At 39.5% G+C, this 27213-nt stretch overlaps 1 protein-coding gene and 1 long non-coding RNA gene across 2 annotated transcripts in view; one reads left to right on the top strand and one right to left on the bottom strand.

Moving 5' to 3' along the window:
• LOC134285029 (uncharacterized) overlaps positions 1–8300 on the bottom strand; it is a 50333-nt gene extending 42033 nt beyond the window's left edge. Inside the window, exon 1 of the long non-coding RNA XR_009996090.1 lies at positions 929–8300. This is a non-coding gene — a long non-coding RNA (uncharacterized LOC134285029). The remainder of the gene's footprint in view (positions 1–928) is intronic.
• Positions 1–27213, top strand: part of LOC134285028 (uncharacterized) — a gene marked incomplete at its 3' end in the record, with an annotated part of 176349 nt that overhangs the window by 27862 nt on the left and 121274 nt on the right.

The following is a 27213-nucleotide window of genomic DNA, read 5'->3' as shown; positions in this document are numbered from 1 at the left end:
TAAAGAATCTCCAGAAAAAAATCTGAAAAAATGAGTTTTTGAAAGATTTTTTAAAAGAAAAATGAAATTCGATGGATTGTCTAATGAAATCCTCGGATAAATTTCGGAAATACCTAGAGAATTTATTAACAGAATCCCTGAAGAAAATTCTGAAGTAATCCACGCAAGATTTTCTAAACAAGCTTTTTACGAAATTTTTGAAGGATGGTGGAATTTAGAAAGAAATCCCAGAAGTCACTTTCCGAACGCATCTTTCGAGGACATATTTTCATAGAGTTCGTTTTGATAAGGTTTGAGTCATTAGTGTACATAGGATGGACCAAATAAGCTCATTATTTTTTATGATTAAATATTTAGAGGAATTTCTAAAATAATCCCTGGAAGTATTTCTGAAACAATTCATGCAAGATTTCCCAAACAAATTTTTCGAGCAAATTCTGAAGAATCCCAAGTGGAGCTTCAGCAAAATCTGCATGAATTTCCAAAGCAATACTCGATGAAAGTTTTAAAATGGCGTCCACGGAAGAAGCCTAGAAAGAATTTCTGTTCTGAGAATTCTTGGAATTTCATAAAGAATTTCTAAAAAAGGGGAAATATTTTGTAAAACTTGCGGATAACATATGGAGAAATCTTATGTAACAATTGAATCATTTTCCATTTTATCTGTTTCCGATCAATTACGTAGTTTATATCAGGAATATGTGCAGTCAGTTAAAGCTTTGCTAAGTTATCTTCTCAACACCACTGCTATCCACGGTAGACGGAACGACGCAAAAAGTTGTGAATTCAAACAGATAAACTGCCTCTCAGTAATAATTGGTAACACGATCCAATCAAGTCGATTGTGGTTTCACTCACAGAGTGACTGTCTCACTATGAAATTCAAGCTTTAACCAGAAATGTGGATGATAACGATTCCATTACATACCTCGCTTGAATTTCAGCGAAATTCTTCCAGCGTCCAGTATCCAGCAGTGTCGTCGTCTTCCAACTTAAAACAAAAGTGAAGAGAAGAAAAACAGAAATTGAAATAATCCGCAATCAGTGATAATTCTCTCGCTCGAAGAACACATAATTGATTCACACTTTGAATTTCATTAGGCAATTTGGGAAACGAAGAAAAACAAATGTTGTCTGCCTCAGCCATGGCAGTGGTTTGATGAGTTTAACTTTAAGCACGTATAGTTACAGTCGGACAATCAACGTGTGACGAAAATCGATTTTCATTTTTTCGGATCTACCATACCATACCGATTTATTTCACCGTCATCGGCACCACTCTCAACAACAGAAGGTCAGAAGAAATTCAAAACAATTGATGCATCGATCATCTGGCCCCATCTTGCGTTGCGAAGATTTGCTAACCTGGCTAACTTGAAAGGAACATTCGGTTGCATTCGAGACCATTGTTTGCTACGGCAGCAGCAGCGGCGTTTATGCTCGTGATTTATGATTAAGCGACTGTGTGCAATTTTGCGTTTTCGTCATAATAGTCACCGTCGCCGGTTAGAGAATCAACATCATTTGGAGACGCAATAACTAGTCACAATGGTTAGGAAGGCAAAACTTTAATTAGCTAGATTTCAGATCATCCCGCTTCAAGTTGGGTGTGATTTTCACAGACTGACGAAAATTGGTTTCAAATTTAGCTACAATTGGCTTCGTTGATGAGATTTCGGAGGGTGACCAAGGTGATCAATTACCAGCTAGTTTTTGAGGAACTGATGCATCATTAGGTTGATGCAAGTGAAGGCACCACGTGCCTTGAAATGGATATGCTTTTTTATTCACAGCCCTCCGAATTAAAGTTGAAATGTACTCTTTTTTGGTTGTCAAGTGTAATTGTCAGTGATGAATGATCGTGAAAAAATGGTAAAACGGCTATGAAATTTACACCTGCATCACGAACTGATCTCTTGAATTGTGAAGGTGATTGCAAAATATGAACCATTTCAAATTCAATCAACTTTACCGGATCAATAGGAAAACCAAAAGCAGATGTATCTTTTTTGTTCGACCAGATCCATAGAAAATTGATGATCAACATTGGGATGTTATGCTGATGCATGGATTGATTGATTGATTGAAACTGTTCATTGTCGAATTGATATTCACAGTGTTCACTGTTTCTATTACTATTGCAATAGAACTACCTACATCCTGCTCTGTTACTACGATCTGTCAATCAGTCAAAGTCGCCAGTGGTGTTTTGGCTATGTTGTTTCTTATCAAACTGATTGCTCGTGAGTGACTAAGGCATAAGTAAACCATTAGGTTAGGATTGTTTCGCCACTGCTGTCGCTACCTCGCTAATTTCGAACACGTTTGTTATACTCAATTTCATCCCCGGGGTCATATATGACTCCTCCGGCTCCAGAGGGTTGAGTCAGCTCTCTCTGAAAACTGACTTTCCATTTTTTTTTTTTTTGGAAATTTCTCAAAATCTCTAGAACTTGTAAAAGCTTTGCAGATATACATGAAGGAGTTCCTAGATGAACCTCCAGAACCATTTCTACGCGTCTCGAAAAAGAAATTCTTAGTAGACATTTAAAAATTAGAGATTCCTAGTAATAGTATCGAATATTTTTTTAATAATAAAACTCATAGAAAAGTCTTCTAAGGAATTTAAGGAATTCCTAGAGGAATTTACAGCAGGAGGTATTCCAGAGAAATTCATTGGAGAATGCCAGAAAGAATCTTTAGATAAATTGCCTGAGAAACTCCCAAAGAAATATAAAAAAATCGAGAAAAAAATAAGAAATTCCAAGTAAAATTCCAGAAGAAGAATTTCTTCAAAAATTCCCAGGCTTAGTCCAAAAGAAACTTCCAGATGAATTCTCAAGCTACAGGGGATGGCCAAAATGTTTGTGATAGGCAACTTTTTTTCTCCCACAAAAAAAAATCAACATGCTGTAATTTTTCATAGAGTGCTTCAAAAAATCTCAAATTTTGACTGATGGTCAACCTTTTATATGTGCATCATTGGTACAAATTTGGGCTCGATTGATTAATTTTTCGCTAAGTTAGAACCATTTGGGTAAAACACTATTTCTTAGACAACTCATTTTTGAGCTGTTATATCTCTAAAACCAGTGAACCGAATTGAATTATTTTTTTGAAGTTTATCAACAATATATTGATACTTAATACGACGTTATAAAATGTAACATTTTCTCACGGCAAATTAAGTTATACCGGGTTGAAATATTTACCCATATAGAGGAAAATAAGTCTAGTTTACAATACATTACAATACAAAAATTACTAAATGTGACCTTCCTTCAATCTAAATAGACTATAATATACCTGATTAGAGATAACTTGAGAACAGAAGTGGAAAATCTTTGGATATCAACATTAAAATTTAGTGACCTTGATGTAAAAAACCCAGATTAATCCACCTAGTGGTGATAGTGCCTTTCTCGTCGAACATGTACTCATAATCTTTCCGTCGACGTAATCAATCTTGCCTAAGAGTCAGTGATCAGCCCCAAATCTCTGTGCTTTGGTAACGGACGAGAAGGAGGAAATGCTCATAACGGCGATCTGGGACTGTACCACCTACGAATTTCTGAATCATGAGAATACTTTATTTAGAAATTTAAGGTCATCATCGAATTGGGGCACTTATTCCGACGTTATGTTCAACGTATGGGCAGAGCCGAAAGTATCAGACCTTTTAGTTGACTGCTTGACCACCTTCACTGGAGGCTGATTCATACCAAGATGACAATTACTAGCCAGGATTTAACTTTTTCACAGATCACTTTGACAAAGTTTAATCTGCATACTTTATTCTATATTTTACTATCATTGGTTAAGTGTAGAATTAGCTATAAGTTAAAATACACATAAATAAAAAAAAAAAAAAAAAAACTATCATTGGTTACAAGTTCCATGTAAAATTTGTAATGTAGTAATTTGAATTGCCAATGCTATATCATATTCAAATATAAACAACATTACAGTGCTCGCCCTCCATTCGCATCAAAATTTTGCGCAGTAATTTTAGACGCAAATAAAGATTTAAAAGAATGTTCGGGGCTGATGCGCCTAAATTTTAATTTTTCCATACAACGTTGACCCATCCTACTGTAAATTTACGTCTCAGAAATCAAACATTGTGTGATTTAACGAGATCGCCTTAGTTTTTTTAGGCTTTTGGTTCTCTTACACACGAGGGGCGAATCACTAGCGCATTTTCGATTCAGCCTTGCGTATTGACATACGCATTGGCGCATTTTGTTACGCATTGGCGTATTAAGGTACGCATTTCTAAAATTGAACAACACCTGTCAAAATTTTACAGCATGCACTTTTCAACGCATTGATGAAATTGTTCGTATTTTTATACGCATTGACAAAATTTTCTACGCATTGATAGAGAGCACGCATTTGTATGCGCATTGGTGGAATGCTCGCATTTTTATACGCATTGATAAATTGGGTTGTTTAGTGAATATAATATTACTGTTTTCCATAGCCTAATCGAAAGAGCTCATTTTTCTGAGTATAACCTGATTTTATTGCGTTCCAATTCCTTTGTTTTGATGGTTAAATAAACAAAACAGTTTTAATTTCCGTGGATAGAATGACAGTTCAATCGATAAAATGACAGTTCGCCCCGAACAAAAAAATTTCCCCATACAAACTTTAAATGCATTTTAAAAATAGTTCCCGGTCAACGAAAGTTATGAAATTTTGGATTTCGACTAATTTTTGGACGGAGATTTCGATTTTGAAATAATCTAGATACCCCTGAAGAGCCCAATTACACGCATTTTCCTACGCATTGGCGTATTTTTCAACAAATTGTGTAATAAAACTCCAAAAATTCGCCATGCATTCCTGTGCATTTTTCAACGCATTGGATATTTTGGCGCATTTTTCAACGCATTGGAGCATTTTGTAACGCATTTTCATCAAAACGCATTTTCGATTCAGTTGTTTTGGAAGTGATCCGCCCCTCGCTTACACATATCCATCGCTTGCATTGATTTAGTTCACTTTCGTAATTCAGCCTATGCAACACCACCGGTAGCCTCTTATGTAGTCTCACGAGACTACATAATTGCTTACATTGCTTACGAGACCCCCGGAAATGATTCCGGAGCATTACCGGTATATTTAAATGTGGTCTGAGTTTATGAAAACTGTTAATCAGGTTACCCGGAATTAAAAACACTACCGGTGGTAACTTCTATGGACTGTGCCTATTTTCATATTATCCATGCATCAGGTTACTGACAAAAAAGCGATTTGATGTACCGCAAGCATGGGTTTGATTCAGTTTTATATATGTCCATTTCCAGTGGGACACTCTTAACCGGTTCCGGAAAATTTACATGGTTCATTTTTACATTTGACCAATTCCGGCGGGACACCTGGAACCTGGTTGTGAAACACTAGCGGTGGTCTCTTACGTAATCTCAGCTAATTTTCTTAATAATCGTTCATCAGCTTATCGAAAAAGCCGCGATTTGATGAAGCGCATGCATGGAGTTTGGTTCCCTTTTACATTTGACCACACCGGGAACCGATTCCGGGACACTACTAGTTCTCCCAAGCATGATCTGAGACATTTTTTCTTTGAAACCGTTCATCACGATACTTTAATTGCCATTTGATGTGTCGCGAATTTTTGTTTTTTTTTTTTGCATTCGGCCACTTTCAGCGAGACACCTCAAACCGATTCCGGAACACTATCAGTAGTTTCTAATGTGGGCTTTGCTTATTTTTTGCTGATCGTACAAGTTATCGAAAAGGCTACGATTTGATGTATCGCATGTATGAATTAGGCCACTTCCGGCGGGACATCAGGAACTGGTTTCGGGATGCTACCGGTTCAGATATGATCCGAAACCGGTTCCGTAACACTACCGGTTCAGATATAGCGCACGACTATTTTCCTATTTACCGTTCATCAGGTTATAGAAAAAGCTGCGATTTGATGTGTCGCATGCATGTGTTTGGTTCACTTTTATATTTGGCCACTTCCGGCGGGATACCCGGAACCGGTTCCGGAACACTACCAGATCAGATATGGTCAGAGACTATTTTCCTGTTTATCTCTCATCAGATTACAGAAAAAGCGGTGATTATATGTGTCGCATACATGGGTTTGTTTCACTTTCATATTTGGCCACTTCCGGCGGGACACCCGGAACCGGTTCCGGAACACTACCGGTTCAGATATAGTCTGCGACTATTTTCCTGCTTACCGTTCATCAGATAATCGAAAATGCCGTGGTTTGATGGGTCGCATGCATGGGTTTGTTGCAATTTCATATCCGGCCCTTTCCTGGGGTACCGGTCCGGAACACCTAAATGGCCATAACTCCGGAACGGCTGGACCGATTCAAACCATTTTCAATAGGAAACAATGGGACAATATTCCGCGTCGATTGAAACATAAAGCGTTGAAATCGGATGATATTTACTATCCAAAAGTGAGGTGACATTTTTGTACACATACACACATACACACGCACACACACACACATACATACATACACACACACATACACACACACAGACATCATCTCAACTCGTCGAGCTGAGTCGATTGGTATATAAGACTTGGTCCTCCGGGGGTTCTATCAAGATTTCATTTTTGGAGTAAACATATAGCCTTTCGGTACACCTTGGTGTACGAGAAAGGCAAAAATAAAATTTTTTCGAGAAAAATCCAAAAAGTGTCAATCCATGATAACTTTTTTCATCGTTGAAAAAGTACCTATGTTTAATAGTTTGTGAAGCATTTACATATTGTTAGTGTACGTTCAAAATTTCATTCAATTCGGTTCACTGGTTTCCGAGATATGACAGCTGAAAAATGAGATGTTTAAAAAATAGTGTTTTACCCGAACGGTTCTAACTTTGCGAAACAATAATCAATCGAGCCCAAATTTGTACCAATGATGCACATATAATAGATTGACAAACAGTCAAAATTTGAGATTTTTTGATGCGCTCTATGTAAAGTTATAGAATATTGAGCTTTTTTGTGAGAGAAAAAAAGTTACCTATCCCAAACATTTTGGCCACCCCCTGTATATGCTTGGAGAATGACCGGAGGCATTCCTAGAAAAATCTACGGACAAGATTCTTGAAGGACTCCTGAAGGAGTTCCCAAAGGAGTTTCTAGATGAATTCCAAGAGTCATTCCTAAAGAAATTTTCAAAGGAATTTTAACAACAAATTCCTCAGGAAATTCAAAGGAATTCTCGGCGGAATTATAAAAAATCATAGAGAAATTCTTTGAAAAATTCTATCAGAAATTCAAAGAAAAACCCTTAGATTTTTTCCGATAAATTCTTAGAGGAATTCCAAGAGAAGGTTCAACAGGAATTACAAGAGAAATTCTTAAATTATAGAGAAAATCAGAGAGAAATCTCCAGATGAATTTCCACTGGAATTCCGAAAAGGCAATTCTCGGAAAAAATATCAATAGAACTCTTCGTAGAATCCCTTGAGATATTTCCAGAGAAATTTTTTGAACAAGTCCAAGGGAAACTTTGTAGAGAAATTCTTAGAAGTATTCTTTCAGAAATTCACAAAAAAAAAAAACAACCAAAAAATCCAAGTGAAGTTCCTAAAAATAACTATCAGAGCAATCTCCAGAGAAATTCTCAGAGGATTTTTTTGCAAGGAATCTCAGTGGAATTCCTAAGAGATTTTTCAGTAGAACAGTAAGTAAAAAGTTACATTGATTAGAAGAAACAATGCACAAACTTGTAGCTAAATCCTTAGAAGAAATTTCAGGCAAATTCCTTATGGAAATCTCAGTGAAACTTCTAAGCGAAGAGTTCTCAGCGGACTTTCTCAACAAATTTCAAGAGAAACTCACAGATTACTTCCCCAGTGGTTTGCTTAAAGAATTCTCAGAAGGATTTCAAGGAAGATTCAAAGAAAAGTTTATAGAAAAACTCCCAGGAAACCCAGGAATTCCTGGGGATATCGATTCCCCTGAAATTTCAAAAAAGGGATGCTCAGTGGCATTTTAAGAAAATTCCTAGAGAAATGCCATGAAAAATTTCCAGAGAAATTCTGACAAAAATCCTAGAGGCATTTTTAAGAGAAATTCTAAGAAATATTTCCAGAAAAAAATGTTGGAGAAATTACTAGACGAATTCCCAGATAAATTCTCAGGGGAGAAATGCCTAAAATAACTCCTAGTACTTAGGGGAAATCTCAGTAAATTACTAGAGAATTGTTGAAGAAATAACAAGAAGAATTGCTTAAGATACTCCCAGAGAAATTTTCAGAGAATTTCTTTGAGAAATATCTAGAGAAATAAATAACCCAAGTAACACACATGTTATATAAAAGTTACGACAGCGCAAGTTTTGGTTGTATAGAAGTTTATTTTACGTAATTCTAACATTGTGTTGAAATAACGTAAAATAAACTTATATACAACCAAAACTTGCGCTGTCGTAACTTTTATATAACATGTGTGTTACTTGGGAACAAGCTTCTTCTTCTCTTTATGGCCCTACGTCCCCACTGGGACTTGGTCTGCCTCGCTTCAACTTAGTGTTCTTTGATCACTTCCACAGTTATTAATTGAAGGGCTTTCTTTGCCTGCCATTGCATGAAATTGTATATTGTGAAGCAAGCACAATGATACACTATGCCCAGGGAGTCGAGAAAATTGTCCCGACCGGAACAGAATCGAACTCGCCGTCTCCGGATTGGCGATCCATAGCCTTAACCACTAGGCTAACTGGAGACTCAGATGGAGAATAATCAGAAGAATTCCTAGAGGAATTTTCAGAAGAATTACTACAGAAATTCTAAAAGTAACTGCCAGAGGAATTTTGGGATGCATTTAAAGAGAATGTTATATTGTGTTAGTCATATAGTAATTCTCAAAAAAAAATCTAACGTAATGCACAGAAGAGTAACAAGCCGAATTTAAAGAAAAATATAGCGAAAATCCTAGTATCCTAGATGAATTTCCAGATGAATTTCCAGGGGAATGCCCAGGAAAACTCTAGACTAATTTCGAGGTAAAATATTATGTGAAGTCCCAAGTGATTTGCTTATTATATTTCCAGTGAAAAAAAAAAGAAAAGAATTTTGCAGATGAGTTTCTACAAATTGCCAGAGAAATTTCTAAGGGAGTCCCAGGTATTTTTCAGAGAAATTCACCGAGGAATTCATTCTGAGAGTTGTTCCTCTGGATATTCCTTTGAAAGTTGTCTAAGATTGTGTCTAGGAGTTTCTTTGTAAACTTACCTGCGAATTCTTTTGGAAATTCCTCTGGGAATTCATCTGGGCATTCCCTTGGGAATTCCTCAGAAAATTCATCTGTGACTTTCTCTTGAAATTCCTCTGGGAATTCCTTTGAGAATTCATCTTGGAATTTTAGCTGGGAATTTCTCTGGAAATTCCTCTGGAAACCCAAGTAACAATGACAGCTGAGTAACAGCTTTTTCAGCCAAAATTTTCAAAATCAAGCTTATGAGCGGGTCATTCATCTGTAGTACAGCAATCATGTTTGTTGGAAACTTGTTAGGAGTTTCATCTGTGAATTTCACTTACCATTAATTTGTAAATTTTTTTTGGAATTTCTCTGGGAATTCCTCTAGGAATTCATCTGGGAATTCCTTTGTGAATTTCTAAGCAAATTCATCTGTAAACTTCTCTATGGGAATTCATCTTAGAATTTCTCTGAAAATTTCTCTGGGAGTTTATCTGGAAATTCATCAGGAAATTCCTCTGGGGATTCATGTGGGAATTCATCAGACAATTCCTCAGGGAATTCATCTTGACATTCCTCAGGGAATGTCAATGGGGAATTCATCTGGTAATTCCTCTTGGAATTCATCTTGGAATTTCTCTGGGAATTCTTCTGGGTATTTGTCGGGGGATCCATCTAGGAATTTCCCTGTGAATTTGTCTAGGAATTTCTCTATCAAAAGCTTCAGCTGGTAATTTCTCTGGAACTTCATCAGTGAATTTCTCTTGGCATTAATCTGGGATTTTTTTCTTGGAATTTCTCTGGAAATTCCTCGGGCAATTCTTTTGGGAATTTCTCAGCAACTTAATCTGTAAATTTATCTTGAAATACCCCTGGGAATTCCCTTTGGAGTTCATTTGTAAATTGCTCTGGAAATTGCACTGTAAATTCATCAGGAAATTCCTTTGGGAATTACTTTGAGAATTCCTCTTGGAAAACATCAGGAAATTGCTGTGTAAATTCGTCTGGGAAGTTCTCTTGGAATTCCTTTGGGAATTTATTTTGGAATTCCTCCGGGAATTCCTCAGGAAATTCATCCTAAATTTCTCCTAGAATTCATGTGGGAGTTCCTTTGAGAATTCATCTAGAAATTCTTCAAAGAAATTCCTTCTGGGAATCTATTGCGTAGTATAAAATAGAATAAAATAAATCGTCATAAATTAAGACTGAGATAGCCGTTTCTACGCAATAACATCCAGTTCCAGTCGAAAAATCCCAAATCTTCTGGGAATCTTTTGTTTATTCATCCAGGAATTCCTCTGAGAATTCCTCTAGGAATTCATCTGGGAATTTTTCCTAGAATTCGTCTGGGAATTCCTCTACGAGTTCCACTAAGAGTTCCTTTGACCTTTGAACATTTCTTTGAGAATTCTTCTGGCATTTAATTTGGGAATTGCATTGGGAATTCCCTAAAATTGCTTTGAGAATTGAGGGAAATCTTCTAGGAAATCTTCTGAGAATTCCTCTAGAAATTCTGATGGGGATTCCTTTAGGATTTTTTTTAAGAATTCCTCTGAAATTTACTCTGAAAATTTCTCTCGGAATTTCTGGAAATTGCTCTGACAAATTTTCTGATAATTTATTCAGGAGTGCTTCAGAGAATCCCACTGGGAGGTGCTCTGGGAGTTCCTCACGGAAATATTCTGGGAGTTCCACCAAGAATTCCGCTGAGAATTCCTCTTGGAATTCCTTTGGGAAGTCCTCTGAGAATTCTTCTAGGAATACTTCTGGGTACTTCTCTGGGAATTCCTCTGGGAATTTCTTTGGAAAATCCTCTGAGAATTTATTTGGGAATTTATCTGGCAGTTTCTCTGAAAATTTTTCTGGTAATCAGTATGTAAATTGATTTGGGAAATTAATTAGGAATTAATTCAGTTCTTTTGGGAATTCCACTGGGAGGTGCTCTAGGGATTCCTCTGGGATTTTTTTCTTAGAATTCTTCTGGGAATTCCTCTAGAAATTTATCTGGAAATTCCTCTAGGGGTTGCTATAGGAATTGCTCTCAAAATTTCTATGGGACTTCCTCCGGGAAACCATCTATAACTCATTTCGAAATTCCTCGGGGAATTTCTCTGACAATTCCTCTATAAATTTCTCTGATAACTCCGCTAGCAATTACTCTGAGAATTGTTCTGGGGATCTATGATAATTCATTTCGTAATTCTCTGAAAATTTCACTGGCAGTTTCTCTGAGAAATTTTCTTGATATATCTGAGAGTATTTCTTTGAGAATTTACTGGGAATTCCTCTAGGAATTTCTAGGGCAATTTCTATGGAAATTACTCTGAAAATTCCTCTGAGAAATTCTCTGGGAATTTATTCAGGAATTCTTATGGAAACTCCACTGGGAGTTGCTCTGAGAGTTCCTTTGTGCATTTTTCTGGGAATTATTCTGAAAATTTATATGTTATTCTTCTGGGAATTCCTCTCGAAATTCCTCTAGAAGTTGCTCTGGTTATTGCTCTTAGAATTCCTCTAAGCATTCTTCTGAGAATTTCTCTATAAATCCTCTGGGAATTCCTTTGGGAATTCCTATGGGTCTTCATCCGGGAATTCCTCTGGGAGTCTGTCTGGTAGTCACTTTGGGAATCACTGTGGAAATTCCTCTGAGAATTCCTCTGCAAATTATTCTGGCAATTCATCTGGGAATTTATCTGCAAATTCCTCTGGGAATTCCTTCAAGAATTCCTGTGGAAAACCTTTGGAAATTCCTCTGACAATTTATCTAGAAATTGCTCTGCACATTTCTCTGGAAATTGCTCTGGGTCTTCATCTGGGAATTCCTCTGGGAGTCTCTGTGGGAATCGCTGTGGGAATTCATCTGGGAATTTCTCTGAGAATTCCTTTGGGAATTCCTTTGTAATTTTATCTGGGAATTCCTTGGCGAATTCCTCTGGAAATTTCTCTATGAATTCCTCTGCGAATTCCTTTGGTAATTATTTTGGGAATTCCTTCATGCATTCCTCTGGAAATTCCTCTGGGATTTTTTCTGGGAATACCTCGGGGAAATCCTCTACGAATTTCTATGACAAACTACCTGGGAATTCCTCTGGCAATTTTTCGTGGAATTTCTCTAGGAATTCATCTTGGAATTCCTCTAAGAATTTCTCTGGGAATTCCTCTGGGAATTACTCTGGAAAATCTTCTGGGAATTCCACTAGGCAGTTTTCTGGGAATTACTCTGGGAATCCTTCTAGTTTTTCTTCTGGGAGCCCTCTGAGAATTCCTCTGGGAGTTCCTCTAGAAGTCCCTCTGGGAGTTTTTCTGGGAATCCCTCTAGGAATACCTCAGGGAACTCCTCAAGGAACTACTGTGGGATTGTTATGAAAATTTCTCTGGGAACGAAGGGGGAGTTCGACTGGAATTTGGTATTACGTGGATTTCGGCTTCTCAGTCATGAATTTTGCGTCGACTACTTGGTTATCTTCGCCTACGTTTCGACCCGGGATGGGGCCTTCTTCAGAGCTCGATATTAAGACGACATGTTAAAATAATTTTTACAAAATAAAAAAAGTCGGTAGCTAAAGGGGTTGATTTCTCTCCACAACGGGCATCGGTCTGTCTTTACCGGAATGTCTCAACGGTTTCATTTGATTTTTAATCAGCTGTTTTTCGAAAAAAGGGGGTTCTAGGGATTTGGCACTAGTTGGTTACACCGGGTTTGGGTATGGGAATTTCGATAGGAATTTTCAGGAAATGTCTATGAGAATGTATTCTTCCTGGCATCCTTTTCAATATTTCCTATCCCAATTCCCTGTCATTCCCTGTATTCCATAAGAATTTCTTTGAGAAGTGCGTTAAGGAATTTCTCAAACCAATTCTAAGAGAAAATCGAGGAAGAATTCCTTGAGATTACTGAAAGGAATTCAATTAGGAATTCTTGAAAGAAGTACTTCGGCAATTTTCAAAAAAAATCATAAAAAAACCAATAAATAATTCTGTGATTTTCAAGAAGAATTCGTTAAAGAATACATAAAATAGTTTCAATGATAGTTTTTGTAAAAATCACAAAACAATACGTGGCGGAACTAATAGAAAAATTCTAATGTGATTCCGGAAGAATTTCTTTAACCCGGAAGCGGTCGCGTCGTGTACTGAGTACATGCACGATGAAAAATGCACGCTTGTGGTACATAGCGTGAGCGCGGATTCGCTGCAGGTATTCAAAGACGCGACTGCTCGAGGGTTAAACATTCAAAGTGGATTGATTAAAAAAAAACTGGCGATAATTCCAAAAAAAATCTTAACAAAATATGATAAGAATTAGTGAGTTGTTTTCATTAATTCTTATCATATTTTCTAAAATGAGAATTTTCTTAGAAATATTCCGAAAAGAACTCCTACAGTGATAATCAAAAGCATTATCAGAGAAATTCCTGAAGTTTCGAAGAACTTTGTTTCGGACAAGTTACTGCCAAATATTCTGTAGAAATTTCCAAACCAAAAAAAACATGGAGAAATTTCTGGTGAAATTTCTAATTGAGTTCCTAACAGAATTCCTTCAATTATTTCTTGTGAAATTCTTCGTGGAATTCCTGGTGAAATTCCTGGTAGCATTCCTAGTCAAATTACTAGTAGAGTTCCTGGAGAAAATCATGAAGGAAATCCAGGAGGAATTCCTTATGTAGTTTCTAGTAGATTTTGTGGAGGAATTTCTTGTTAAATTCATGGAAGAATTTTTTGTAGAATTAATGGTGAAATTCCTGGTATAATTGCTAGTGAATGCAATTCCTGGTTGCAAAAATATTTCTAGGGGAGAAGTTCCTGGTGGGATTTCTAGGGGGATTTGTTATGGAATTTCTGGCAGAATTCCAAGTGGAATTTCTGATTAAAATCATTGTGGAATTCTTGGAGGAATTCCTTGTAGAATTCCCGGTTAAATTCCTTGTAGATTTCCCGATGAATTTTGCTTGTGGAATTCCTGGTGAAAGTCCGGGAGAAAATCGTGGTGGAATTCCTTGTGGAAATCCAGGAGGAAATCCTGGTGGAATTTCTGGAAAAATTCTTGGAGAAATTCCTAGTGGAATTCCTGGTTGAATTACTGAAAGAATTCCTGGTAGAATTCTTGGAGAAATTCCTTGTAGAATTCTTGGAGGAATTCTTTGTGGAATTCTCGGAGGAATTCCCTGTGGAATGCCTGGAGGAATTCCTTGTGGAATTCCTGGAAGAATTCCTTGTGCAATTCCTGGAGGAATACCTTGTGGAATTCTTGGAGGAATTCCTTGTGGAATTCCTGAAGGAATTCCTAGTGGAATTCCCGAAGGAATTCCTTGTGGAATTCCCGAAGGAATTTCTTGTGGAATTCTTGGAGAAATTCCCTGTGGAATGCCTGGAAGAATTCCTTGTGAAATTCCTGGAGAAATTCCTATTGGAATTGCTGGAGGAATTCCTGAAGGAATTCCTGGTGGACTTGCTTGTGGAATTCTTGGAGGAATTCCTTGTGGAATTCGTGGAAGAATTCCTTGTGGCATTCTTGGAAGAATTCCTTGTGCGATTCCTGGGGGAATTTTTTGAGCAATTCCTGGAGGAATTCCTTGTGGAATTCCTAGAGGAATTCGTGGTGAAAATCCTGGTGGAATTCCTGGAGGAATCGCTGATGAAATTTTTGGTGGAATGTCTGCAAGAATATCTAGAGGAATTTTTGGAGAAATTCCTAGAAGAATACAAGAAGAATTCAATAAAGAAATATGTAGAAGATTTCCTGGTAGAAATCCTAGTCAAATCCGTAGTGGAATTCCTGGAGAAATCCATGCATTTAGGCTTTTAGGCATGGTAGTCATTTTCACATCAAGTTTCCCAAAGCAAAGGTAACTTAAAGAAAATTAGTGTTACTTTCCGTATACATATTCCCAAACAGAACAACCGAAAGGTTACCACCGCAAACACCTCGTCCGCCAAGTGCAAATTTAATCGCATTAAAAACTAACGGATTACCGCCAGTCGACTATACCGCGCTGGTAGAACGGCAATGCGTGTGAGCAAAATAAAAAAGCATCGCAAGATTTATGACTTAGGCGGCGGTATAAACCTGTGCGCGGTTTCACAATCATTGACTCGGCTTATGTTCGACACAGCAGCGCGGCACTAAGGTCGTGCTGCCGCTACTGGTGCAGTGGCTTTCGACCGTGAAACCAGCCAGAAAAAGCTTAACCTTCGTTTCGGTGGCAAAAGTAATTTTCTCTGGTGTTTGCGACGACGACGACGACGCATCGTCGTCGTCGGTGTCGGTCATTCGGACATATATGCGGACAGCGACAGGTCATTGTCCCAAACGTCCCAAGTCCCGATTTGCACAATAGGCTTTGACTAATGTTTTTTGGGGGTACACACTTCTTTCACAGCCTGTGTGGAATTATGGAGAAATAATCGCGTTAATAAATGGGAATTAGCGCGCAATGAGCTCAGTTGTGCTAAGTGCGCACGGACAGTAATGGTGTTCACACAAAACGGTCGCACACTCTCTTTGCACAGTAGTGGCAGTGCAGTCAGTCAATGCCAATGGTTGGTTATTAGAGCTTGGGAATAACTACATGGTTTGGACTTGTACGGCTTTGCGCCGACACCATAGCAGCGACCGTGCCTTTTACCGTATCGAGAGTGAAAGAATTCCTGCAATTAGTGCATCATGGCCAGTTTATCGGTCACAATGCTTTCTTCGGTTGTAATAAGTGGTCAAAAGTTCTTGATGGAATTTCTGTGGAAATCCCTAAGAGAGTTTCTGGGGAAACCCCTGAGGGAGATCCAGAGGAAATTTGCTGGGTAATCCCTGGAGGAGTCCCTGAAGGAAATCTTGAAGGAATTTCTGAGGGAATTCATGAAGGAATTTCCGAGGGAATTCCTGGAGGAATCCCCGAGGAAAGTCCTGGAAGAATTCTTAAGGAAATTCCTAAAGGAATTTCTGAGGGAATTCCTGGAGGAATCCCTGAGGGAATTCCTGGAGGAATCCCTTAGGAAATTCCTGCGGAAATCCCTGGGGGAATCCCTGAAGGAATTCCTGGAGAAATCCCTGAGGGAATTTCTGGAGAAATCCCTGAGGAAATTCCTGAAAAAATCCCTGAGGAAATTTTTGAGGCAAATACATAAAAAATCCCTGAGGGAATTCCTGGAGGAATCCCTGAGGGAATTCCTGGAGGAGTCCCTGAGGTAAGTTCTAGAGGAATCCCTAAGAAATTTTTTGGAGGAATTTTTAAATCCCGGATAGAGTTCTTGAGGAAATTCCTGAAGAATTCCCCGAGGATGTTCCTGGTTAAATCTCTGAGGAAGTTCCTGGGGAAACTCCTGCGGAAATTCATGGGGAAACCCAGAGGAAATTTCTCCAGAGAATTTTGACTCACACAGATACCACTGTGCATCACCACCGTGCGCATCTAGACTGCCCAACCTTTTAATCGAATACTAATCATAGATCGCAACGCTGCTGCTGCTGCTGCTGCTGACCACTGACTGCGACTGCACTGAGCTTGTTCGTTCAGCAGGGAACAACAGTGTGGTGCCGTCTAGGCAGCCTCAATCAACTCAATGTAATGGTAACAGTCGCAAGCATGAATCCGATCGCATCGGAGTAGATTGTTGTAACTGTTTCGACGTGTGTCTTAATGATCAACTGGAGCTGCGTGGTGGCGGGCGTGTAACCCAATTCCAGTGTAAACCCACCTCCAGTAGTTATGGGGAGACGGGCATGTGACTTTGGGCGTTTAACGTGCTCTCTCATCACGCGTGCCGGGCGCATTACGGATTGGTTTCGACGAAACCATATAGAACTCAGCCCATAGTATCATTCTGAAGCTATAGATATACATCTCAATAAAGTTTTTCATCTGAAACCACAATCAAACAATTTACGCATCCAGTCAGGGATGAAGAGGTGTGGTTGGTGACGAGAAAAACCGCCCATAACGAGCGAGAGATTGTGTGGTTTGTGGCCTTCTCGCGCGTGGAAGGCCAACTCGTTATGCAGCCGCCGTAGCATAATTCAACATAATCGGCTTAAATGTGTACTAATATCATCGTACGAATGAAGCAACACGTGCGGCATTTGGAGCAAAACGGAACATTTAGTCATTCAACGCGAAATGGGGGAAGTTTATTTGAACGCTTCTCAGAGCTAATCGAATCAGTTGCATCATTTCAAAGTCATCAGCTATCATCCGTTGTCGACTCGATTGGAGGTCTTACAACCAGAAGCGACGTGTCACATTTGAACATTTAAACACGTGGGAAATACGCACCGATGCGCGTTTGTGAAGTGGTTTAAAAAGACCGCTACTAGGTGCTGTCTGCTTACCGGAAGATGTCACGCTCAAATGAGGCTTGAAATTGCCTTTATTTGGACGATGGTCGATGGGCGACAGCGAGATTCAGAGAAGACATCAAGAAATTGATCTGGTATTTAGACAGGTTGGTGGTCAGTTTTTGTTATATATTGGACATCTTTTTGGTATTAGAATTTCACCCAACCAATAGCCAAAACTTGATTGACATTCCGTGTTATTGCAACACATATTGGCTAATGTTCATTTTTATGCATTACCAAAGATTCCACAGGAACTCCTTTTGGATTTTTTTTTGGGATTTTGAAGGAATTTCTCCAGGGGCTTTTCAGGTATTTTTCTAAAAATTCCCCTCGAGATTTCTCCATAAATTCACCCAGAAATTGTTCTTAAAAGTTCTACAACAAATCCTACAAAAGTCCTTTTGGGGATTTCTTCACAATTCCTCATACTTTTTATTTGACAAAATCGTAACTTATTCTGTGGCTTAGTTGATTAAAGCGTCGGACTAGCGATACGGAGTCGTGGGTTCCAATCCCACCAAAACAAGTGGTAATTTTTTTACAAATTTGTATCTCAATTCGTGATTCTTCAAAATTTGAGTTTTTTCGTCAATCCCAGGAAGAATCAAGAAATTATTTGAGAAATTCCATCAGGAACTGTATAAGAAAGATCTAATGGAATTCCTATAGAAATACCTGATAGAGTTTTTAAAATAATTTCCGAAAGAATTCCTGAAGTTATTTATGGGAAAAGTCACTCATTTTTGTACAGCTAGCATATTTTGACCAAAAGAACTCTTTCCAATCGAGAAATCATATTCCGGATGGATTAAACAAAAAAAAACATCAAACCTAACGTTCTACGAAAAGAAAAATTAATCAAGAAATTTCACAAAAATATTTGGATGAATCACTAGAGGAGCCTCGAAAACACAGAAGTTCATGGGATTTTTTTTAGAAATCTTAGTGGGACTTCGGAAAGAGAAATCATGGTTGAATTTCTGAGAAGTTTTTTCGAGAAAATGCAGGTATTCGGTCTAACTACTTAAAGCATCGTGGAGAAATTTCCAAAGAATTGCTGAAGAGATTTCAGGGGAACTCATTAAGGTTTTTTTTTGGTAAATATCCGACGGAGTTTCAAACGAAAGCCTAAAAAAAATCCAGAATGAATCCAATCAGCACCTCCAGGAGGAAACTCTGGAAAAAAATCCTGGAAGAAAAACTGGTGAAATTCTTTCCATGCATCATGCAAAATCCGAGAATTTTTTTTGAATGTAATCTTGAAAGGAATACCGGAAAACAAAATCAGAGATCATTTTCCGAACAAATCTTTGAAGTGCAGTATGAAAGCATAGCTGGGATAATCCTTGGAAAAGTGCATGAGGAAATCTTTGGCAGAATTTCTGTGTAAAAAAACAAATACCTGGTAGATGTGCTGTGGAAAAACTGCGGATTGATTTACAGATGGATTTCTTAGAGAAATCTCTTTGAAATTTTTTTGGAAGAACTCCCCCAAGCAGCCAAACATGTCACAAAGGAGTATCGACAACACAGGTATTTGGTTGTACATGAGCTACATTAATGGAATTCTAACCCAAAGACAGAATAACTTGAAAATTACTCGTGTCCAACCAAAAACCTGCGTTGTCGACACTCCTTTGTCATATGTGTGCTGCTTGGGCCTAGTTGAATCCGTGGAGAAATTCTCTTAGAAAATTCTGATTGAACCGATGAAGAAATTTCTGACTTAATCTGTGGTTGAAATTCTGAAAAAATCTGTAAAAAAAATCTAGAGAATTCGAGAGGAGCATTCGAAAGAAGCTCTGGAAGAATTCTCCAAGAAATCCTCGATGTAATTTATTACACAATTCTTAAAGCTGGAGCTATCCATGTTTCATTCTCCGAAGAATCTGTAGGAATTGTTGCAGAAATGCCTGGAATACTCTCTGAAATCTTGGAAGAAACTGTTGGAGTTATCCTCAATGGAAGCACTTCCTCAACAAAAAAGTTTCAAAAAATTGTCCAGGCATTAGTCAGGAGATTCTTCCAGGATTTTTTTTTTCTTAAGACATCCCTCCAAGAACTTCGCTAGAGGTACTTTCAGAAATAGCCACTACAAATCTTCCGCGAATTCATCCAGAGGTTTCTCAAAGAATTGCCTCAACAATTCCTTTAGTTGTTACTCTAGATATGCTTCTTGAGTCTTCCAGGAATTGCTGCTGTGGTTTATCCATGACTTATTTCCAAAATTCCATAACAAATTTCACCAGAAATTTTTCCAGCATCTCCTCCAGAGATTCTATCTGAAGTCCTTCAGGAGTTCCTAAAAAGATTACATTACGCATTCCCTCCATGAGTTCCTCCATACATGGAATCGGAAATTTCTCCATGAGTTTTTCAAGGAACTCATTCATACACTCTTCCTAAAATGTCAGCACAATTCTTGTGGAATTGCTTCGAAAACTTCTTCGAGGGTTACTCTGAAGATTGTGTCTAAATTTCTTTCAGATGTTCCTTGAACAATATTTCAGGTGGTTTCTTCGCGAATTTCAACGGAAGCTGCTCCTCTAGAGTTTTCCAAGAAATACATCTTCCCGAAAATACTCTAGGAATTCATTCAGGAATCCCCTAGATGTCTTGCAAGGTTTTTTTTTACCAAAGATGTCCCCAGGAATTCTTCCAAATGTTTTTCTAATGATTCCACACAGCTATTGGCGTTGAAACCGATGGCTCTGGAGAGCCATGCGAAACTGAAGGCTCTACTGGATGGCGTGGAAAAACGACTGGAGTCTCTGGAATTCCACAACCTAAAGATGCAGGACAAATTTTCTGAGGCAATACTCGTAAATCTGGTAATTTCCAGTCTGGATTCGGAGACGCGCAGGGCTTACGAAACCACTGTGGAGCATGCACAACTACTCGAATATGAAGAGACCATGGATTTTCTGCGAGAACGCTGCTACATGTTGGAGCGATGCGAGTTATCTGCGAATACGAACAAGTCCAGAAACGTGACGAACCAACGATCTGGTACTCCAGCTACAGTTAGCAATGTGCATACGGCTACTAACAATCAAGTGAACTGGTGTCCCATCTGTAACAACGAACATTCGATTGAAGCTTGCGAGAACTTCAGGAAGATGACGGCGAACAGCCGGTACGTCAAGGCAAAGCAGCTTGGCCTGTGCTTTTTGTGCCTGAAGCGAGGACACCGTATGGCGAATTGCACGGCAGATAGTAGCAAATGGAGTGGGTGGAAGAATAAACACCATGCTTTGATGAACCCAAAAGACAAGGCGGAAAACAAGGATGCAGCGGCGAGCAAAGTTGAAGCAGCTCCTGTTCCTGACGTCCCTGAAACCGTTGACGGACCTCGTGTTGTGGCGAAATGTGAAGTTCCCGCTACCACTACACCGAAGCAGGTCTTGCTGGTAATCGCTATTGTGGACGTGGTCGATGCCGGTGGCGCGTTACATAAATGCAGCGCGCTACTGGACTCCGGCGCAATGGAAAATTTTGTTTCGGAGAGAATGAGTGACGTGTTAAGCCTGCCCAAGGACTACGTATACATCCCAATTCTCGGTGTGAATGGTTCCCTAACAACTGTGAGATTCAAGATCAACGCTACAGTGAAATCAAGAGTGAATGATCCAGCGGTGGAGCGGATCTGGTGTGATGGTTAGAACACTTGACTATCACGCCGAGGACCTGGGATCGAATCCCACTCTCGACAAACTCACAAAATAGTGAGATCTTCCTTCGGAAGGGAAGTAAATCGTGGGTCCCGAGATGAACTAGCCTAGGGCTAAAAATCTCGTTAATACAGATAAAAAAAAAGAGTGAATGATCACGAGTTTACTTTGGATTATCTGGTAGTGCTACGGGTAACTGGGGCGCTACCCTCGCTGAAACTCGAAGCCAAGGGTTGACCGATACCCAACGACTTGCTGTTGGCTGATCCGAGATTCTTCGATCCTGGTCGAATCGATATGCTGATATGAGCGGAAGTATTCTTTGAACTGATGCAGGCGGGCAAGATCCGAATGTCGGCTAAATTACCATGGCCGCAGGAGAGTCTTCTTGACTGGTTGGTTGCCGGTCCCGTAAGCGATGTCCGTAACGTTTCAAGCGTTCAGAGTTACCATGTCATTCCCATCAGCACCAGTGATGAGCAGTTGAACGAGTTGATGAAGCGATTCTGGATGATAGACGAACAGGTGCTTGAACCATCGGAAATAGATGAATGCGTACGGCATTATGTGACTACGCATGAACGAGGTGACGACGGAAGATATGTCGTTGAACTACCACACCAATACCAGAGGTGTGTTTGGCGAGGTAAGTGATTTCAGCCATTGATGGATCTGGAATTGCAAAGGGTGACATACGGCATAGGACCTTTTGGGTTCCTGGCGACGAGATCGTTGATCCAACTTGCTCAAGACGAACGAGACAGCTTTCCGGAAGCAAGCGAGGTCGTACTGAAATGCTTTTATGTTGACGACGCGCTGGTGGGAGCGAACACCAGGCAGAAGGCGAGAAAGCTACGTGAGGATCTTCAAGGTTTGCTGGAAAGAGGAGAATTCAAGTTGCACAAATGGTGTGCGAATGACCCGTTGCTGTTGGAAGGGATACCAGTCGAGGAGCGAGAGAAACAGCTCTATTTCGAAGATATTGATGTGAATGGAGTGATAAAGACGCTCGGGCTCTTGTGGGATCCGGAAAGAGACGAATTTCTGTTTCATGTTCCGGAATTGGCGGTTACTTCAGGAGTACCGACGAAACGGGAGGTGTTAAGTGAGATTGCGAAACTATTCGATCCTTTGGGTATTTTGAGCCCGATCGTGGTGCTTACCAAATTAGTGATGCAGCAGTTATGGAGGAAGAAGCTTGACTGGGACGATGAGATTCCCAGCGAAGAACTCGAGGTCTGGAGCAAACTGAGAAGAGAGCTGTGTGAAATCAACAACATGAAGATTCCGAGTTGCGTAGCAGTTGATGATCCAGTTGCGTTTGAGTTGCATGGCTTCTCAGATGCGTCTCAACGGGCCTACGCTTGCTGTATATACTTGCGGAGCGTGAATGCTGCTGGAGATGTTGGTGTGAAATTGATCTGCGGCAAATCGAGAGTTGCACCGTTGAAGGAGTTGAATCGAGTGGAGAAAGAAGAAGCCTCGCCGTCAGAGATGACGATTCCTCCGAGGCGGAATTGTGTGCGGCGGTTTTGCTAGCGGAACAAATGAAAACAGTGCGCGAAGCCTTAGAACTGAACTTTCGACGAACTGAACTGTTGAACTCAAATTTGCTGATATTTGTGCGTAATCGAGTTGCGAAGATTTTGGAACTGACCCAAGATATGGAGTGGCTGCACGTTGGCACGAAAGACAGTCCAGCGGACCTCGTGTCCAGGGGTGTTCAACCAATGGAACTAATTAAAAGTGAATTGTGGTGGGATGGTCCAAGACTATTGACAATCATGGAAGAAGTCGATACACGAAATCTCGAGGACACATACAGTGACAATAATGGGCGTAGTAATGGAGAAACTGGTGCTCTCGTGCACAATATTGCCGACTATATGATGTGATCCAGAACTGTAGTGACTATCGTAAGATGCAAAGAGTATTCGGCTATATGACACGATTCATCCACAACTGCAGCGTCAAGCGACTGGGAGTTGATCGTCGAAGTGGTGGGTTGATTAGCCATGACTATCATGATTCGACTTTGGCCCTGGTGAAGATTATTCAAAATGTTGTCTACGGAGAGGAGATTGAAAATATCAAACGAGACAGACTGGTGAAAGGTAAGCTTCGAAATTTGAATACTATTTACGACGAACGCGAGGGGTTGCTCAAAGTTGGAGGTCGAATTTGACATTCCGACTTGTCGCGGGACCAGAGGCATCTCATGAACCTACCCGAGAAGAACCTTCTTACTGATCTGATCATCGATACGATTCACCGTGAACAATTGCAACATTGGATTCAATGGATTGTTGGCGAAGGTTCGGCAGCAGTTCTGGCCGGTGAATGCGAGGCGAACGCTTAATCGTGTGCTGCGAAGATGCGAGAAATGCTTTCGCGCGAAGCCAAAGGACATACTACAGTTTATGGGAGACTTACCAAGCGTGCGCGTTACCGCCGCTGAACCATTTCTACTGAAGGAGGGCAGATCGAGGGCTCCACGGAAGGCGTACATTTGCGTTTTTGTATGTATGTGTACTAAAGCGATGCATCTGGAGCTCGTGGGTTCCTTGTCAACAAACGGATTTCTCGGAGCGTTGTATCGTTTCGTGAGTCGAAGAAGAAATGTTGCCGAAATGCGTTCAGACAACGGCACGAACTTCGTTGGGGCTGAACGACAGTTGACGGAATTGCGGAACCTATTGGCACAGACAAACAGACGTATCACTTGGAACAAAATGCGATAAAAATCATCGTCACGCAAACATAATCGCCCAATGGTAATAACGCTGTGGTACGCAAACCCACTGAGTAGATGGCGGTATTGAACAAACGTCAAACAGGAGCAGAAACGATGCGAGCGCCATGAGCGAGAGATTTGCGCACTACGGAATATTTGAATAATCCGCTAAAAAGGGAAACGATGGGAAATGAGTAGAGTGAGACATCTGTTTGTCTGTGCTATTGGCCTCGCAAACTTCGGAGAACAACTTTGAATTCTGCCAGCCTCGTGGTATTACCTGGAAGTTTATTCCGCCACGAGCTCCGCATCAAGGAGGGCTCTGGGAGGCCGAAGTCAGTGCAGGCTTACCCACCGTGGGTTTTTGACAGATACAGGGGATGGCTAAAATGTTTGGGATAGGCAACTTTTTTTTCTCTCACAAAAAAGTTCAACATGCTATAACTTTTCATAGAGCGCATCAAAAAATCTCAAATTTTTATTGTTTATTAACCTATTATATGTGCTTCATTGGTACAAATTTGGGCTCGATTGATTAGTATTTCGCAAAGTTAGAACCGTTCGGGTAAAACACCTTTTTCTAGACAGCTCATTTTTGAGCTGTCATATCTCGGAAACCAGTGAACCGAATTGAATGAAATTTTGAACGTACACTAACAATATGTAAATGCTTCACAAACTATTAAAACATTGGTACTTTTTAAACGTTGAAAAAAGTTATCAAGGATTGACACTTTTTGGATTTTTCTCGAAAAAATGTATATTTTTTACATGAATGTCAATAAATTTTAGTGTTGATATCCAGAGATTTTCCACTTCTGTTCTCAAATTATCTCTAATCAGATATATTAGAGCCTATTTAGATTGAAGGAAGAACACATTTAATAATTTTTGTATGGTATTGTAAATTTTACTTATTTCCTATATATGGGTAAAAATTTCAACCCGGTATAACTTTATTCGTCGTGAGAAAATATTACATTCTATAACGTCGTATTAAATTTCAATATATTGTTGATAAACGTTAAAAAAATCATTCAATTTGGTTTACTGGTTTCCGAGATATGACAGTTCAAAAAAGAGTTGTCTAATAGTTATTTATGTAACGAGTTGCAAAAAGTTGATTTTTTCAGCACGAGTCGTACATTTATCCAACGAGGCTTGCCGAAGAGTGTACGAAGAGTGCTGAAAAAATCGAGTTTTGCAACGAGTTCCATACAAAATTTTATGCAATGATTTTTCCATAATGCAACTCATTTGAGTTGCATAATGTTCAATATTATGCAACTATTTTTCATTATGCAACTCATTTCAGTTGCATTATGAACCAGTTCGGAAAAGTTGGCCATTATGATACCAAAATGAGTTAAGTAAAATAGAAATTATGATACTGAATTGCATAAAAAATAGTGTTTTACCCGAATGGTTCTAACTTTGCGAAATATTAATCAATCGAGCCCAAATTTGTACCAATGATGCACGTATAATAGGTTGACAAACAGTCCAAATTTGAGGTTTTTCTATGCACTCTATGAAAAGTTACAGCATATTGAATTTTTTTGTGGGAAAAAAAGTTGCCTATCCCAAACATTTTGGCCATCCCCTGTAGACTTGCTTGATTTTTCTTGAAATGTTTTCCCGGTTAGGACCGATCAGGCAGGAAGTGAGGAGAAATTTTTTAGTCAAACAAAGATCGTTAACACGAACGGTTGTAAAAACTTGAAATACAGTCCACTTAGTTTTTAATTACGACCACTGAATTCCCGAAGGAACAATGTTTATAATTAAATCCAGTATTTATTGTATGGTGTGATCACTCACTCAACGTCAACGTAGAAGATTTTCATCCTGGAAGACTACCTTGGTGCTTAAGCCCTTGGCCGACGTCATATTCTTATCGACTTCGTTGATTTTCTTGTTTAGGCTTCGTCGACACGAGCCCCTGGGTCTGCCTCTGTTGCGATGTCCTGCCGGATTACAGTCCAGCGTTTGCTTGCAGATTTCGTCTCCACCCATTTGTATAGTGCGTGGCCGACCCACCTCCATTTTCACTATCGAATTTCTGTTAATATCGGTATCTTCGATGGTATCTTCGATGGAGCTCAGTATTCGAGATCCAGGGCCACCAGGCCCAAATTGTAAACCATACAGTATGCGGCAGGAAAAAATGCGAAAGTGTTTTTCAACTTCAAACCTCATTTTCGTCCATTTGACATTAACCAATCTATGTTTCAACGTTCCATGATCTATAATAAACTAGTTTTCTGAAAAGTTAATTAAAAAAATTCCCATTTTGGTCACTAACCTTTACAGGGCGGCGCTTGAAGATGAAGACAACCAGAATTTTCAAACCGCAGAAAATCGCACAGGTCGCTAAATTTCGCATCTGATAAAACAAAATTTTTGATTTTCTCTACAATATCATCAAATATATGTACTTATTTCATCTGCTATGAGAAACTACATGGCTCTGGATCAGTGTGGTCTGGTTGTTCATCGAATTTGAGCTAATTTTGTTACTGTTGTAGTCATTTTGTTTAATGACCATTGGGCGCGCAGTTTATTGATATCCGCTTATTAGGCCTACATTATCACATGTTAAACATCAAATATGTTCATTTTTATTTCTCAGTGCCAGAATATAGACATTGACTGATACACTGTCATGAAAAAATAGTCATATATATCCCATATTTAGCGTGTTATAGTGCCTTAAACTTTTCGCATTTTTTCCTGCCGCACCCTGTAGATATCGCTTTAAGAAAACCTGCCGCTGCTGTGTGGTCTCTGCTGACTCGCACCACGTTTCACTGGCGCACAGTTGAATCTTCACCTTTTTCGTAAACTCCCAAGAACAGTCCTAGCCATCGTTATCCGTACTCCTGTCTTGGTATAAATTTGAAATTGTTCGCCTCTCGTAATCTGGGAGAAAAATGGTAATAACGTTCTTGATCTAGACTATTGGGCATCATAAATCAGTGCGTTCCGGGGTCATAAGCGAGCTGGTTTGCAGCAATACATGCCTTTTGTGATTGGTTCCATACTCAATAAAAAACAGTGTCTAAATCAACACTCCAACTTTAATAGCAGCAATACTTCGGATATACCAAATCCTAAATCTTAACATCTCCATATCGCTCCAACTCATGACTATCAACTACGTGCGCGGTCCATGGTGCCGCACTCAACACTAGTTCTGCTCCGCTGCATTTCAGCCGAGGTTTGTATTTTCGCTCCAAACCCAGCCTCACCATTGACACTCTCGGTA

Source organism: Aedes albopictus, chromosome 1 (genome assembly GCF_035046485.1).
Source record: "Aedes albopictus strain Foshan chromosome 1, AalbF5, whole genome shotgun sequence".
Lineage (NCBI taxonomy): Eukaryota > Metazoa > Arthropoda > Insecta > Diptera > Culicidae > Aedes > Aedes albopictus.
Note: the sequence above shows the minus strand (reverse complement) of the source record. Positions and strands in the feature narration are given on the sequence as shown.